The 18,664-nt window shown below is 35.4% G+C and overlaps 1 protein-coding gene across 4 annotated transcripts in view; it reads right to left on the minus strand.

Moving 5' to 3' along the window:
* Positions 1–18,664, minus strand: part of LOC131681951 (nuclear receptor-binding protein homolog) — a 211,927-nt gene that overhangs the window by 137,899 nt on the left and 55,364 nt on the right. Inside the window, exon 1 of one of the 4 annotated variants that reach the window (XM_058963062.1) lies at positions 1,710–1,917. The exons of 1 other annotated variant lie outside the window; for it this stretch is intronic. The gene's annotated coding sequence lies outside the window, so the exon portion shown is untranslated. Of the gene's footprint in view, positions 1–1,128; positions 1,558–1,709; positions 1,918–18,664 lie in introns of those variants that run through there. 2 more of the 4 variants (XM_058963064.1, XM_058963065.1) reach the window with 2 other exon arrangements.

Genomic DNA, 18,664 nt, shown 5'->3' on the forward strand with positions numbered 1-18,664 from the left:
TTGAAGCAAATTCAAATATATTTGTATTTGGTTAAAGCATATGCTGACAAATTGTCGTAATGTTGTCAAAAAACAAATACCAATATAAATACAATTATTAATATTCAAATATGCAAATTTTTAATTCGTTCCTTAACATCGTAGTCTTATCTCTTTTTATTTTTTTTTGTAATTAAATCATTAACGTTTTCTCTAGATGGCTTGAAATCCTTAAAAAGACTAACTCAGAAAATATAACTCGGGAAATCAAATCCCCACATAGTTGACACAATCTTTTTGTTGCACTATACAAAAGAAAACAATAGATTTAAAATAAATATCAAAACAAAACACGGAAATAGTCATTGATGTGTTTTTTAGAACGGTGCTGCTGCTCGTATCGCTCTTTGCCAATAAGTGTTGATTTTACAGCTTTAAAATACAGTGAAGACACAATTTTACCAGCTGTCTACTCCCGACAATGAATATATATTTTTTGAATTTTGCACCGTAAGATACTCTTAGGGCAAATTTATGCTAAATAATCAGAAAGAGTTATGAGGCTATGCCTAGGGAGTAGAGAATATTTTAAGTTTCGGTTTGTTAGTATGAAAGAAATAAAACCTGCCTTGATTTCATCAATGTCCTTGTTTTGTCAGTCTAAATGCATCAAGAGACTGATAAAAATAAGTAATCACTGCGCTTGGTTGTTTTGTTTCGATATTTCAGTAATTTGTAATTTACTAAACTAAAGATACAAAAAAGTATAAAAAATGTTCCCAAAATATAAATGAATTTTAATATTCAATATTAAAATTTGCAATAAAAATTATAAAATTCTACATATAGCATTTAATATATTTGAAAGCAATACAAGCACAATAAAGGATCTTTCTTGACCTGATTGGCAGTTGTATTAGCAATTGTTTGTATTCAATAAAATTACAAATTACAAGTCAAATCTTTATCAATGATGCATTATTCCACTGAGTTATGGTGAAACCAGTCCAGTCGATACCATTCGACAAGATTAAAAGTCTACCGACTTAGCTACCATCGCATCACTCAACTAGCAGCACTGGTCTGAAGGGAGTATGCTGCCTATTTTTTTATGCTGCCGTTCATCTCTCCCGTTCTTCTCCCGCTTACCCCACAGTAGACGACGTACGTGCGTCTTCCCATGAACCACGGCTCTTATGTCTGCCGTTCTGATCCCGTCTGCTTGTTCAATCCTGCAGCAATTTCGCTCCTTTACTATTCAAACAAAGCAACTATACATACTGAGAAACTGTCGTATTCTGTCGAATATTCATATTTTTTCTAAACACACCAAAACACTACGACGAGCAGTGGCTCTTCGTCCAAAATTTGGAAATGCAAAGGTGAAATTTTTCAACTTTTCGACGAAATACTCGCTCTCTTTTCCTCCTTCGCACGGACTGCCCCGTAGTGCAGTCAAAAGCACTCGATTTCGAGGATTTTCTTCATTTTCCACACCACACTCTGACACTCGTTCTCTTTCTGGCTCACGCTATCGCGCGGTACGGATGGGCAAACACCAGCCAGCACACACATCTTCCTGCATCTGTTTTGCACCGAATTAGAGCATCATTTTTTCGGACCATCCACAAGAATTCAATCGCCACGCGAAAATGCTATTCAGCAGCGGGAGGAACAATTCACGATAATGGATGGCGATAAGCAGGAATCGCTCCGAAACCTCCACTAACCCAGCACACGCACGGATGATGAACTCGGACACTGTTACACTTTTTTGCTCCCTATTTTGCACAGATTTACGGCAACTGAATGAAGCGGCTGCGACACGGTTTAAAATGGAACTGAACTGACTTCACTTCACTTCGACGACGACAACGACTAGGGCGGTGGAGTAAAACGATCGCAAGCTTTTCCGTCTTTTGCTGTCTACTGGTTCGTTGGCTTCTTGCGCGAAGGCGTGTTTGGAACTGTCAGATGGAAGCTGACATTACTGACATTGACAGCTAGGGAAGCGTTAGTATGACGAGATGTCATGTTGACGTTAGAAAGCAATGTGCGTTAGTAACGTGCGTAACGTGTACTGAAGCGGAGGAGTTTCAGTAGGGACATATCCCACAGAGAACAGACGGTAATGTTAAATAATTCGATAAATATTTGGTTTGACTTGATATTCTCTGGTTATATCGCCAATGGCGCTTAAAAATAGACCCAATAAAGGTGCGATTTCGTTCACATTGGTGTATGTGGTGCACAGATTTCTTGGTTGATAATAATTAGTGCATAACCCAACACACAATTTAGGTGGATAATGGTTAAAACAGTTATTGTTCAGCTTATTTCCTCGTAATAAAGACTTGTTCAGTCTTCGTTGTTTATTGGGAATAGATCCCACTGAGAAGCCCAACAAATGTTTCAAAATTGTTCAACACGGGTCCCACGATGGACGTCTATTGAACGGTAATTTGAACGTCGTCCAACGTTATGGTATAACAAACGTCCTTCGTTAGACGATTTTGAAACCACCCGTTCTTAGGGGGATCTCACTATTTTTACAGTAAACGGCAAGTGGCGGGGGATATGCCTGTTGTGGCTCACATTTCCGGCACGTATGACTGCCTTACCTCATACCACTTCGGAACTACTTAAACACCGTTCAAAACTGAGAAAGTGCGATATTACGCAAAAGAGCAAGAATTTACTTTTAATGTGGTATCAATATTTTGAAAATTGAAGCCGTTCTTTTGCAATGCGGGAATTCAACTGAAAAAAACATGTCGACTTTGCGCGTTCAGGTTTGCGATCTAAAGTTGAATGTAGACCGCAAGATGGCATGATGTTTTTATTTTCATCTATCGAAACGCATCTAAAAGTAATTTATGATTTTTTTTTATCTTAAATACATTTATTTAGGCCCAAATGCGGTAGCTTAACGAGGCCGATAATTCATTTTTTTTTTCAAGTACATGGCACATGTTAGTGGGGCTAGGGAATGCCGTATTCAGGGGCGGCTGTTAGTAAAGGAAAAAGTTAGGAAATGGGATACATATTGTGTATTGACATTGTCGTTGGCTGGTTGATCATTGTGGCGGATATGCACACTTTGTTGTAGTTGTTTCCAGTCTGTAATCGCAGGGGCGAGGGGAGGGTCGATATTTCGGATAATTATTGGCACTCCGATGCTGTCATGATGTTCTCTATATCATCTGCATGTGAGGTATGTCATGATGTTCTGGATAGACGCTTATCAAGAAGGGCATGCATCGAAGACTCGTGCAGCAATGCCATATTGTAGATACAGGGATTGGTTGATGAGGTTCTACTGTGAATGAGAGAGGGGAAATTTATTAAACTTGAAAATCAATAGTTTTCAAAAAGATATAAATAAGAAAAATATAGGGGTGGTCACGGCTTGCCAGGACGTCTCGGACTTTCACATAGGGTGATCTACCTTTGGCCCGAAGGGAATCTATTAGTTGGGACCTGGTAACACAGTACTCTGCGCACAGCCAAACAACATGCTCGATGTCGCGATAGCCGTTCTCACAAACACAATGATTGCTTTCAGCAAGTCCTATACGACAAAGATGCGCATCAAATGTGTAATGGTTGGACATGAGCCTTGACATCGTACGAATAAAGTCCCGGTTCACATCCAAGCCCTTAAACCAAGCATTCGTTGATCCCTTCGGGATAATGGAATGTAGCCACTTATCGAGCGTCCTCTGACGAGAGATACTGATAAATTCATTGAAGCAAATTAGTCTTTCGTAAGTGTCGCCTTTTAATGCGCCCACCTTGGCTAAAGAGTCCGCCTTCTCATTTCTTGCAAAATTTTGAATTGCATGGGCTAAATCAATGTTTTAATTAAATGTTATTTCTTTTAATGAAAAGTAATAGTGATGAAAGAAATGTTTCCTACCTCTATCTAATATCCATCTAATATCTAGATGGTAAATATTTCTTGTAACATCATTAAGAATTTGATGTTCTGGTTTCAGTTTATAGTAAATTAAAATTCAAAGATTGAATTCTCGATAAAAACACAATAGTATGCAAAAATCACTGGATTAAAGAGTTCAGATATTCACAGTTGAGGTTATCTACTGATAAATCGAATTTCTAGGTAAACATTTTCCATATTTAAAACAACCATCCTAACCTCAACAATACAAAAATAATCCCGGATCTCATTATTTCGCAATAAAATATCGAGCTCGACTCAGAGCCGTCTTAATACCACTCGAGGCCCCTGGGCACAACTGTGCTCAAGGGCCCCTATAATTAAACAAGCATAAACTGCTGTAGAGTAGGATGATCTTTAGATTTCCATCACTATAGGTGACATTGTGAATGTCCAGGTACCGTCGAAAAACGGAAGATTTTGATAGATCTTGAATAGATATTATCGAATGTGGCAAAGGGTATAACACACTATATGCGGTTGTGGGAGTTCGAACTCAGGTGAGCTGCGTACAGTGTAATGGACTTACTAGCTGAGCTATTCCCTCCCCATATACTATAATCTGACCATCATAATTGTAAGATGTTGTTTGAGGCTGAAGAGTGCCTTCGTCAAAAATGAGTAATGATGGATTAAGGCGGGTTAAACGTCAACACTACAATGTCGATTCATTACAATATTTCAATTTACCAATAAAATTCAACTTGTTAATAGATGACAACTACGTGATTTACAAAAGTTACATTGATTCATACAATTCTTTTCTCAATTTCTTAGTGTTCCTGATATGCAGCTGGAAAAAGTTAATTACCAGCAATACAAAAAAGTCATATTGAACTACATTTACAGATGACAATATTGAATATTGCAGCCATTGAAATCAATCGATATTATGTCGAATCGAAGTGCGCGATTCTAGGTTTATTCATGTTAGATATTCGGATTTTTCGTTGCAGGAATGGAACGATTCTTTAAAAAATGTCTCTTCATGCACAAATTGTTGGTGAGGTGGATTTTTGTTATATATTCTGACAGAAGTTTTGTGCTTTCTTTTATAGTGAACGGTTCTGAGAGGCGAAGATTGCAAAGAAGTACATTATAAGTAATAAGTATTAATATTTTCACATTCAACGAATTAGTATCTCAAAGACGGCGCTGGTAGCTAAGTGGCAAATCCAGAGTTTTGGTGGTAGAGTCGCCTCTCTGGTGTCGGTGAACGAGACCGAAGGAAAAAAATAAATAATAATAATAAGCCTTTTCACGTTTTGAAAGTACAAATCTCGAGTACTTTTTCAAATGGACGTAAGTAACAATGAGAGATTCTCTTTGAGGTCTTTCTCTTCTGTTCATTACTCGGCCATTTCAACATTTACTACTCTACTCTTTGCATAATATTGTAGTAAAAACCGTCGGCTTTCGATATGTACTGGAAAATTTGTACAAAGTGTTGTAATGACGTCGTAATAAACGAAAGAGAAAGTAAACAAAGAGAGGCTCTCAATGTTACTTACGTCCATTTGAAAAAGTACTCGAGAAATGTTCGATACCTTCACTGTTATGTAAACAAATAAATATAGCGACACATCTAATTTACTCGAACCTAAGAAACACAATTCATTTCAATAATGCACCACCACAACTTTTAGGAGTTAATTCATAATCAGCCTTAAAGATAAATTTACAGAAATGCAACCATCTACTAACGAAGCTCATAATGCTCCTAATTTCGCTAACCTATCTGTTGCTCATGCCCGTATATAGGGTGATGTGCCTATTATGGCAGTAGAGCCTATTGTGACCCTATTTCGTACCCCTTGGTTTCGAACCAAGCATATGAGATAATGACACTATCGATTTGGCTAAAACAGGTGAGAAAAAATAAGCTCAAGTTTTATTCTTTATTTGTTGTGCACATATGTATTTAGAACTATCCTCTAAATCCAACTTTTAATTAAAACAAAATCACCTTATTGAAATACCTACTAATCCGCCTCACTCACGTAGTGAACCGAAACTGGATGCAACGGCGCTTAGCAAAATAAACTTTTACGAGCCAGCATTTACCGCCTCATATCTCGTTATTCCAGCACAAATATACTAAACATTGCACTGATACATACCTTTATTTTAGCTGGAGAACCTTTTTACGATAATTTCACTTTAAAATCACTCGTCAAACACTAGAATAGGCCTAGTGTTATAATAGGATAAAACTAAATACGGGGATTCCTATTATTGGCATGTTTTGCTGATACACTACCACAATCAAAACCAACTTTTTGTATCCATCATACAGAAAAGAATCACCAGTGCGGCCAAACCAAAACATGAACTTGTAAATATAATGTAATGTAATTTCAGGTATAAGTAATCAATTACTTCAAGTTATTCAACTAATTGTTGATTGCAGATATTTTTTTTTCATCTGCACATACAATTCGGATCGGCAGAAAGCAATGTGTGATGTGAAACTTGTCATTCCAGTTGCTAACCTTCGAATGGTTTTTTTCTGCGTGCGCAATTCTGGGCGCTCTTCTACTAACAGCTGATGAGTTTCATTGATGTGCGTGATGTTTACGTTTGTTTTGATCGGCTGAAAAAAGCAGAATGATTCGTTTTACAAATCGACTTCCGGTGAAAATTTCAACGTGTCGACATGTTGGTTTTCACCGAGTGCTAGATAATTCGCTTTTTTCACCTTGATTGGGCGAATTACTCGTGCTGTGGTGGACCAATTTTATGGCGCTGCGAGTTTATCGTCGGTTAGTCACAAAAAGTAAAGTCCATTGGACTATAAACGAAAATTAACTGGCAATATAGCTTTATATGCTGTGCCATTTTGGGCTTTGTTTCACAAACAAGCCAAACAGAAGCGAAGAAGAAGAAGAAGTTTTACAAATCACACGTTGGCGTCCATGATCTGGATACCTAGTTACACACCAAAAAAATCTGAATTTTATCGTTGACGTAATGGCAAACATGACACAATTCAACAACTAGTAATTCATGAAATGACGAAACATTACCGTGTTCCGTTTAATTTTACATGCTACATATACTTTACATGCGCAATGACATAAAATTACACTTCCTACCATTCAGAACAAACGCTGTATGTGGAGTAATTTTACATGATTTACGAAATTAAACCTCATGTAAAATTAAAATCAAACGTAAAACTAAGTCATTTTTGATGCTCGTATATGTCATGGTCAGGAGACGTAAATTTACACTATTTTTTCTAGGTGTGTAGAATCGACGCAAATGGAATATGAGGCATTGCGTTTCAACTAGATTGTTTTTCGATGAGGTGGAAATTGGCACACCCATGAGGCGATAATTGGATCGTTGAGGTGGGAATAGATGCACAGAATGGAACATTTATTTTCATTTATGCTGAAAATTGAGGCAATTCTGCTAAATAAGCATTATATAGATGTTTAAGAAACAGTACACTGATACTTTATTCTGAGAAAGGTTATAGATAATATGGCTTCTTTTAAAGTTGTTCAAAAAATAGTGCGACTCTCTCCCTAATGGTGCCAAAATAAGCTCATCACCCTATCACAATGAGCGGGCACCCAAATAAAAGTAATTGAAAAACCTTCTGTGCTTAGTTTATTTATTATATCTCGAATTTACTATATCAAATGATGAGTTTTGTTGTTCGTATTTTGTGATTCTAATAGAGAACTTAGACTATCAGAACAAATATAATAAGATTGAGGTTATAATGTTCTTATTATTGTGAATACAAAGAATAGAGCCGTTAATTCTGCTACAAAAATAGAACATGGTAAATGTAAACGAAAAAAAATAAATGATTTCCTTGTTATAAATACCAAAACCGGATTTTTCATCAATCATCGATCCATCAGTAAAAAAGAAATATTTTTCATCAATATTAACTCATTTTTGATGAAAAATTAGCTTGGCGAATTGTAACAGATGATGTGAAGGAATATTGTTTAACTGAGTAATTAACCTTTACAGTACCAGGTTAAAACTTTTCTGAAAATTATGTTTTAATGTTGCTCTCATTTCGTGAATTTTTGACCGAATTGGATGAAACCGGCTTTAAAAGATATGGAATTTAGTCCAGTTGTACTATGTACTGAGTAGCATTGAAATCCATGGACCGGTTCCGAAATTAATCCGAATTTCCGTGGGGTATATCCGGCATCCCAGTGCACTGCAGTGGGATGGCGGATGAGTTTTGAAGAAATATCCCATAAATTTAAGTAATTGTGTTTTGAAATGTGCTACATACGACTATTTCCAATTTATCCTTCACAATAGACATGAATTGGACCAATCTTTGCCACCGGAGAACTGTTCCGGGACAACCTAAGAAAATGTATATATCTTTCTATCATTCCAGCGATTGGGGTTCATAGCTATACGAAATGCGAAGTTATTTCAATCATACGGTTCTACAGTTCCCTCAAGCTATGGTTATTCCGGCACCGGTTCCGGACGGATGGACATTTGACGCCATTTTGAAAACCAAGATGGCGGCTTCCGGTTACCACAAAACAGTGAAAACCACCATCAATATGGGTGTTATTTGAAAAGTCCGAAATCTATAATTGACGCCATTTTCAAAACCAAGATGGCGATTTCCGGTTACCACAAAACAGTGAAAAGCATCATCAATATGGGTGTCATTCGATAGGGAGTGGTCAATAGAAGACAGAAATTGATTTTTGACGCCATTTTCAAAACCAAGATGGCGGCTTCCGGTTATCGCAGTGCAGTGCAAACCACCACCAATAATGGCGTCATTGTAAAGCGCTAGCGGTCAGCAAATGTCGGAAATTGGTTTTTTGACGCCAATTCGAAAACCAAAATGGCGGATTCCTGTTCCAAAGAAACAGTGAAAACCGTCATCAATATGGGTGTCATTTGAAAGGGGATGATCAGCAGGAGACGGAAATTGATGATTGACGCCATTTTGAAAACCAAGATGGCGGCTTCCGGTTTCCAAAAAAGAATAAGTCCGAAATTGATTATTTATGCAGTTTTGAAAACCAAGTTTGCGGTTTCCTGTTACTGCAAAATAGCGGAAACTATCATCAATATGGGTATCATGAAAGGGGTAGTCATAAAGTGATTTTTCACTCCATTTTCGAAAACCAATATGGTGACCTCCGGTTACTACAAAAAAGTGAAAACCATACCATAGAAGTATCTATCATGGGTTTTGTACAATGAACATTAATATTGAAAGAACAGTAAACATGGGTAGGAGATTTGGCTATTTCTTCTGTGAGACATGATATGTAAGGCCTTAAAATTCTACTTGAAGGATTGATTTCAAATAATGAATCAAGAATAGGAACTATTGGATGAGCAGTAGAAAAACAATGTGTTTAAAACCTGCAATTTAGTTCATGATATCTCAGTTTTAAAGGAAGAACAGAAAAAATAACTTCAATAGATTTAGTATGTGTTGATTGCATTCAAACCGAACATATTATTAAACAGCGATTTTGAATTTTAATCCAATTTTAAAAGATGAGAATTTGAAGCTGATCCAAGAGTATAACAACCATATTCTAAAACTGAAGAAATAGTCGTTTTATAAAGTGTTATTTAAATTAGAAGGAGAAGCACCCCACCACGTGCCAGTGATACTTCTTAGAGAATTAATTCTATTACAAGTTTTAATAAGGTAATCAATATATTTTTGCCTTTCTCATATAAAGAAAGGCTATGCAATCACTGTAAAAATCGACTTTTTAACCGAGGCCCGGAGGGCCGAGTGTCATACACCATTCGATTCAGTGCGTCGAGATCGGCAAATGTCTGTGTGTGTATGAATGTGTGTGTGTATGTGTGTGTATTTTCTCAGAGATGGCTGAACCGATTTTCGCAAACTTAGTTTCATCTGAAAAGTATAATGCTCCCATAAGCTGTTATTGAATTTTTAGTTGATCCGACTTCCGGTTCCGGAGTTACGGGTTGAAGAGTGCGGTCACATAGCAAATTCCCATATAAACTGGTACCACCATGATGTTCAAATGATGTAAAACATATTAAAATAGATGTAACATTACTCTAGTTTGCGGGTCTGGATCACTAATGATCAATCAAAGCAGCTTTGACCACTTTGGTCACCTATGACGGTTCATGACGCTTCCGGGGAACCCGCCAAGTTCCTAAGATAATATCACACCCATTCCCCAACGATTTCTCTACCGATTTTTACAAACTTGATTTCAAATGAAAGATACAGTAATACCATTGACTGCTGCTGAATTTCATTCGGTTCTGACTCTTGCTTCAGGAGTTACAGGGGTGTTAGTATGGATACATTGGAATTTCCCATATAAATCGGTACAATCGTAATACCTCAGAGGCTAAAAACTATTGAAATGGTCACCAAATTACTTCTAATCGCAGATCTAGATCACTGATTGCCAATCAAACATTCTTTGAATATATTGTCCACTATCGACGATTCCGGAAGTCCGGAATTCCGGGCATATTCCACAATTAAATTCATATCGGTTCTTCGGTGATGACTGAACCGATTTTCTCAAACCAAGTCTCAAATGGAAGGCAAAATATGCAGTTGAGTATTGCGTCACCGCCCCTTCCCTCCGCCTTGCCCTTACACCTCCCTCCTTCATCACTCCCCTCCCCTTGGACCACCCTCACGCCCGCATTTCCTTCATCCACCCCGTATACCGAAATAAGATGAAGGATTTCTGACGCATCCTCCACTCCCACTCTACTAACCCCCCATTCCCTCCACTATCAAACCCATTCCACCAACATTTCAAAATATAATCACATGAAGATAACATTGAACTCATGCTGATTAAGCTAATTAAATATTATTCTTTTGCCTTTCTCATATAGAAAGGTTATGCAATTGATCCAAAAACCGACTTTCTAACCAAGGGCCAGAGGGCCGAGTCTCATATAACATTCGACTCAGTTCGCCGAGATCGCAAAATATCTGTGTGTATGTATGTGTGTATGTATGCATGTATGTATGTATGTATGTATGTATGTATGTATGTATGTATGTATGTATGTATTTATGTATGTATGTATGTATGTATGTATGTATGTATGTATGTATGTATGTATGTATGTATGTATGTATGTATGTATGTATGTGTGTGTATGTGCGGATTTGTTAACAAAATGTCCACATCGGTTTCTCGGAGAGGGCTGAACCGATTCTTACAAACTAAGTTTTAAATGAAAGGTATAATATTACCATAGGTTGCTATTGAATTTCATTTTCAACCGACATCTTGTTCCGGATTACGAGTTGAAGAGTATGTTTACAAAACAAAATTTGTTGATTTGTCCACATCGGTTTGTCGGAATTTTCTGATCCGATTTTGACAAACTTGATTTTAAATGAAAGGTCCATCAGCTGCTGTTGAATTTTGTGTGGATCCGAGTTCTGGTTCCTGAACTACAGGGTGATACGTACGATCACGCAGCAAATCCCGATTCTAATGAATTTTGCGATGAATGTAAAAAGGTGAATTTTTTTCCAAAATGTAAACACAACTGTTGAATTTGTAGATCTAGGTCACCAACAGTCATTCAAAGTCTCTTTGGCCACACTGGCCACCATCGACGGATCCGGAAGCATCCAAATTCGGAATAACGGTTATATGGGTTTCTCGAAAATGGCTAGACCGATTTGATCAACTTAGTCTCAAATGAAAGGTGTTGCGTCCCCGGAAACTGATATTAAATTCCATCTCCATCCGACGTCCGGCTCCGGAGTTACGGGTTGTGGAGTGCGATCACATAGAAAACTCCGATTCAAACCGATACCGCGATGAATGCAAAAAGGTGCTCTTATATATACTTACCAAGTGTAACAAGAATGAAAGACATTTCGATAATGTTATATTGTACGAACCAGCTATTAAATCATAGTTTGCAGAAATTAGAAAGGCACAATTGCACCTCTAGGTGGATTAAAACAGGTTTTTCCAAGTAAGTTTGCTATCAAACCAAATACCCAAATATTTATATTCATTAACTTTCATGATTTCCTGATTATTAAGATAAAGATTAAAATTCCAAATTGATCTTTTACGTGTAAAGATTATATATTGAGTTTTAGTAATCGAAAAAGTGAATCCATTCTCTAGAGACCAACTTTTTAATCTATCTAAGGCAGATTGCATGGAATTTTGAATAGCGTATCTATCTTTTCCAACAACTGAAAGGACCTTATCATCAGCAAATTGATAGAAGATGCAGCCATTAGGAATAATTTGCATAATATCACTAGTGTGAATATTGTATAAAAATGGACTTAAACAAGATCCAAAATGACTATGTCGGGATAATTTGATTGAATCATTTAAATAAAAATGCATAATTTTGAAAGAAAAAAGAAAATTAACAAGTATAGCAGGAATTCCTAATTGAAACGTTTTTTGGGAAAGTATATTAATCAATACTGAATCATAAGCTCCTGAAATGTCTAAAAATGTTGTAATCATGTCTTGTTTTTGATTGACATATAATTGAATTTGAGATGCCAGCAGAGCTGTGCAACCTCTGGTACTTCTTCGTTTTCTGAAACCATATTGGGAATTAGATAATATGTTCTCCCGTTCTGCCCATATTTCTAATCGATTGAGAATAGCTTTTTCTAATCTACTATCAACTAATGATGGATTTTTGCCTGGTTTTAGAAATCTCATAACCTTAATTTCGCGCCACTCATATGGAAGAATATTTTGTGATATGAAATGATTAAATAAATTTAATAAATGAATTTTACCTGTATCAGGTAAGTTAGATAGAACAATAAATTTTATTTTATCTAAACCAGGGTACGTATTTTTACAAGAATTCAAAGCAAAATTTATTTCCTCTAGTGAAAGAGCAGAACCCAGGTGAGGAAAAGGACTGGAAGATGTTTGCGAAAATGTTTGACAATTGTTAGGAACGAAATCGGGACAAATTTTTGAAGCAAATTGATCAATCCAATTTTCAGAATTTGATGTATCAGAAGAGTTATAATTACGAAGTCTTCTAGCAGTGGACCATAATGTGGACATTGAACTGTTCCTATCTAAATTTTTAATAAAAATTCTCCAATAAAAACATTTCTTTAATTTTGTTTTCCGTGTAAACATAGCTTCCATTTTGCGATAGTGTAGATAATCTTTTTGTAAATCAGTTGAACGTAAGCCAAATATTTAGATTCTAGAAGGGTGGAACATTCTGTATCCCACCAAAATGTAGGATTTTTTTGTATTCTTTTGCATATAACTTTTTTGGTTTGAGCTTGTAGTAAACATTGTAGTATAGTGTCGCAAAACCATTTATAATTATCAAGAGCACTTAACGATCTATCAAATTTACTGATATCTATAGATATCGAATTTGAAAATTTTGACCAATCGATATTTTTAGTTAAATCTGTTGATATGTATTATACAGAATTGTATAAAATAGAAGAAAATTGAAAATTGATTAGGATTTGTAAATGGTCAGTAGCATTCAAATCTTCAACTACAGTCCAAGAACAATTTAGATTCAAGTTTCTTGAACATAAGGTTAAATCAACAGCCGAATTTGTTGCTGGACGGCTGCAATTCTAGTTGGTGAGCCATCATTTCATATAGCTAAATTGAACTTATCAATCATATCTAAAAGAAGAACACCTCTACCATTCCCAGGAAGAGCTATGAGCATTGAAATCTCCAAAGATAAAATATGGTTCAGGAACATTAGCTATTATTCTATTAAATTCAGAAGATAAAAGATTACCGTTTGGTGGGATATAAATAGATAAAATGGAATATTTGATTTTATTTAATTTAATTGATAAGCCTACACATTCAATGGAATTTGATGTATGAATATTTAAAGTACAATACTCAATATTTTGACGAATTCCAATCATAACACCACCACATGAATCATTCCGGTCTTTCCTAAAAATATTGAAACTAGGAATACAAAAAAAAAAATCGATTCGTTTAACCAAGTTTCTCTGATACAAAGTATATCTATATTATTATTTATAATTAACGCTTTCAGTCTATCAATCTTTGGTAAGATGCTTCTACTGTTCCATTAAAGAAATTTCAAATTATTTTTTGATAAGTTGCCAGCCATTAAACGTTTGATAATAGTTGCACAAGGAGGGGCATAAATGAATTAATTTTACTAAGAAGAGATGTTATAAAGGGAACAATTTTTATAATAAAGTTTTTCCAAAAGTCACTTAAACCTAAAAAATTAGAAATATTTTCAATAATTTCACTAATAATAGATTTTGAAGGGTTCTGCGATGAATCAGTAGATTTTTCTTCCGTATTAATTTTTTGAAAACCTTGAATTTCAGAAGTTGGTTTAAGTGAAGGAAATTCATTCCGATTATTAAAGTTATGTCTCAAAGTTTCAAAATTTTCTTTTGTTTTATATTTTGAATTACTTCTTCTTCTTTTAATTGGAGGATGATAACTACAACCAGGTTGAGAGTCAGAAGGAACAGTTAAATCATCAGTATCATCAAGAATATCGAATGAATTTTCTGTTTCAATAATTCAGCATATTAATATTTACTTCTATTTAATGTTTTTTGGTAAAATCTAGTTTTGCAATCTTTATATGAAGGACATTCATTTATTTTAGTATGTTTACCGTGACAGTAAATACAATTTTCTGTGATTTTCTTACACGAAACTGTACTATGGTCACCACTACAATTACCACATTTGATTCTGTTAGAGCAAAAATTTTCTGTGTCTCCCAATGCATCACAGGAGTGAAAATTCGAACATTATAAATTACATTATTCACATACAGGAAATCAGGGAGGGCAGAACCTTCAAAAGTGACACGCACTGCATTAGAAGGAATAAAATTTTGATTAATATCATCGTTTGCTTTTTTAAATAGACGTTCGCTATGTAATATTTGAACTGAAGAATTTTTTTTTGTTTTCATACTCTCCTGAACCAAAATTAATGATATCATTACAATCAATAGTTTCATCAAAAATTACTCCATCAATCTCAACGAGATCGCATGGAATATAAACACGGTATATATTAGCAGAAAGCTTAGATGTGACTAACAAATTTGCCTCATCACAATCAGAAAAAATAATTCTTAGTGTGTCCAAAGAAATTTTTTAAATTTCCTTTACAGATTTAAATTGTTTGTATATTTCTTCCGAAATAAGGAGAACATTTATAGGTTTCTCCTTTTTTCTGAAATATACCGAAAATGGACCTTTAGCTGATAGAGGATATTTTTTATACGTGGTTCCAAATTTTGACCATTAGGTAAATCATATTGAGAATCAATAAGCTCAAGAGGATCACCGTCTATGTGAGAAATATTTAACGGATCGGAATAATTTTAAACACAAAAAATACGCAATCAATAAAAATAAAAAATAAATAAATTTAAAAAATACGTGATCAATAAAAATAAAAATATAGCAAAATAATACTTATCCTTTTCTTTTGAATGCTTCTTCTTCAAGATTCAAGAACTTCGAATAGTGCTTGTCTGGTCCTGGAACTGTCTGACTTCCTTCCTTCAAGGAGAAAAAAATCGGAAATTAACTCCTCTCGTTCTTCACTTCTTCTTCTTCTTTCGGTCCTGGTCGGGAACCGCAATTCCTTCTTCCGAAGTTATATTAATTTTCTTCACTTCTTCAAAGCTTGCTTTGATGAATCATTTGTTTACTTGATTAGATAGAAATTTTCTTCAAAAGAAGAGATGTTTTACAAGACGTATATAATATATCTAACACAGACGAAAAAATGGAAGTGGCACAAACGATTTTTGCAAAGATCAGGAAAATGCCTGAAATTTATTGGTTTTGAAGAATATGCCGTCCAACAAGATTGTAACACTACAGCCAAAACTAAACTTTTCAATGTTGGTAGGAAATTTCCTATTTGTGTGTAGGGACAACCCTAATCAATCCAAAACCATTTTTTATGAAACCGTATGTACCGAATGGAATACAGGGTACTAAAATAACCTAGTTTAATGATTTCGATAGATTTAGAGATTTTGGCCAACTTTTGTTATGAGTAGCATCACTGTGCGTTCCAAAAAGAATGGAGTCCCGAAGGACGCTCGCAGCGACTCGCATTGACTTCTGTCCCTCGTTCGTCTTGTACAGCAGTACTCTACTCTGGAAGTAGGTCTTCAAGATCTGGCTCATTCTTCTGTGCAGTGCTGCGGCATTGGCCTATACGAGACTGGATGGCCCGGTGATTTCCCCTACTTTGGCAGCAACACCAGCTTCTGTACCTTCAATATTTCGGGGAAATTGACATCATCTAAATACTTCTGCAGTAGCATCCTGAACATGTTCGGATATGTCAGAATGCCACGCTTGGTATTCCATTCGGATCGGAAGCTTTCTTTGATTTTAGTCACATCGACGCTTATTTGAGCTCGTCGTCAGTCGCCCTCAACGATTTTCTTTAGCTTACCCTGGCATATTTCTGCTGGTGTCGACGGGCCCTCATCTTCGTCATGAAGACTCAGTACGCGTCCCCTAGGGAATGTCGTCTACTTCTCAGCACAGCTACGTATGACAACCTTGGCTGGCTAAGCTTGATCCCCCGTTTTAAACCGTCCCTAACTTTTCGAAACGTCGCTTCCGCTCCTCTCTCAATCTCCGATCATGCTCTCTGAGCCCGCCTTCTGGCTCTAAGACAAGCAGCGTGTCGCGTACTGAACTACCGTAAACCGGGGTGAATTTGATCATCGGGGTGAATTTGATCACTCGAAACTTTTTTCGTAGATCGCTTATTTAACCAGAATAGTCTACCGAATCATTTTAATTTGAATTGATTTTTACTCTAAACTTATAAAATATTGATTTGTTATACTTTTTGAGTATATTTTTCGGTTTTTGGGTACAAAAACTACAAAAAACCGAAATTTGACTTCACCTGATTTTTACGAAGCTTCGTAAAGTGTCTATTTTTTATAAAACAAATAAATCTCAGATTTGAGCAAGAGTAATAAATTACAAGCGAGTTTTTATTTTCCTTTAGATTGGGATATGCTAAATTTAGTTTTAAGAGTTTGTTTATTACTAATACATTTTTTTGTGAAATTAGTTGGCAATAATTTCAAATTATTTTAAGCTAAAATTCGCAACATTTTTTTATTGTTCAATATTCCAACGTGTTAAAATGGATGAAGCTTTTGGTACATTGATAAAACACTGAAACAAAACAATTTTAGCAGCTTTAAAAGTTTTCAGAATCTTCAATTCTAGTTGGACACAAATTATACGAATTTTGGTTACTCGAATTTTACAGTACATTGAAATAGTTTGTATAATACTAAATAACATCTATTTAACAATGAGCATCTTTCCAGAATTAGTTTAAACAAACATTTGAATGAAAAGCATTGACATTAATAACTTAAGGTGGGTGAACATGCAGGTTATCAAAGTCACCCCGGAACACGAAAACGGACTTCAACATGAAATCATTTTTGAAAAAATAGCTGAAAACGGACAATTTTAGTTAAAACCATCCAATCTTGTTCTCCATACATCAGTACATGGTTTAAAAATATTAAACTAGAAAAAAAATCGTTGCGTCTAAAAATATGTAATGATTACTTCGAAAAGTGATCAATGTCACCCCGGTTTACGGTACTCATTTAACCAAAAAGCTGCACGCAGTCTACTGCATGAATGCAGCCTAGGATATCCCAAAATGACATCATGTTAAAAAAGTCATCGGGCTCACTTCTTAAATGAAAGGTTAGGGTATTAGGAGCACTTTCTTCTTCGGAGTGAATTTGCTAAAATGCTCCCTACTGGTGGCGAATTTTAATCTTTTGAAAAATGGGCCGAATTTTGATAAAAGTTTAAATTTATTCCTGTTGAAGTGGTCCTGCACTGTCATAGATTTTTTTCAGCATTTTTTATTATTCTGGAGATCCAAATGGAGAAGTTTGGTTAGTTAGTTTGCACAAATTTTGAATTACAAGAGCGGCAGAACCATTAAAACTTAGTAAAAAGTGAAATTTTGGGCGTTTTTCAGTATTTTTTCTTCAAAACTGGGTATCTACAAAATTTTAAAAGTATAGAAAACACTTTATATAGTTGAGCCGAATAAAGGGGCGTAATTTTGCTGAAGAAAGTGTATAGCTACGGCCAATGGGGTATGAGTTATTTAACCTTTTGACATTTTATGATATTCATCAAAAATAACACTGTTCTACAAAATAAAACAATTTAAGTGTGCTTAGTCCGCATATTATTTTTCGGAAAATATAATAAAAATGATGAAAAATGGCGTTTTTCGCTTATCTCTAGTACATCACAATCGGTTTTTATGAGCATTTGAGATTGAGGTTTTTTAAAAAAATATTTTGTGCTAATAGCACCCTAGCGGTTTTGAACACTGCTAAAATCAAACCAAATATGTCGAGTTAATGGCAAGTTATGGCGTATATTTGAAGGCTTAATTGATTGGCGTATTCACATTTTATATATACGGTTATATTTCCCTGTTAGCAACTTTAAAGTAGAGAAAAATGCAGAAGAGTGAGGTGAGTGTTGAAAAACTGATATTTACTGTTTAGATCACATAATTCCAAAATAGTCAAATTTGGGGCAAATATCCTCGAAAAAGTTTTACAACAGAATACACCGCATCTTTCGACACAATTATTTTGTTGAAGATTCCTCCTAGAAGTAATTATGGAGAATTAACTTTTCAA

Source organism: Topomyia yanbarensis, chromosome 2 (assembly GCF_030247195.1).
Source record: "Topomyia yanbarensis strain Yona2022 chromosome 2, ASM3024719v1, whole genome shotgun sequence".
In the NCBI taxonomy this organism is placed as follows: domain Eukaryota; kingdom Metazoa; phylum Arthropoda; class Insecta; order Diptera; family Culicidae; genus Topomyia; species Topomyia yanbarensis.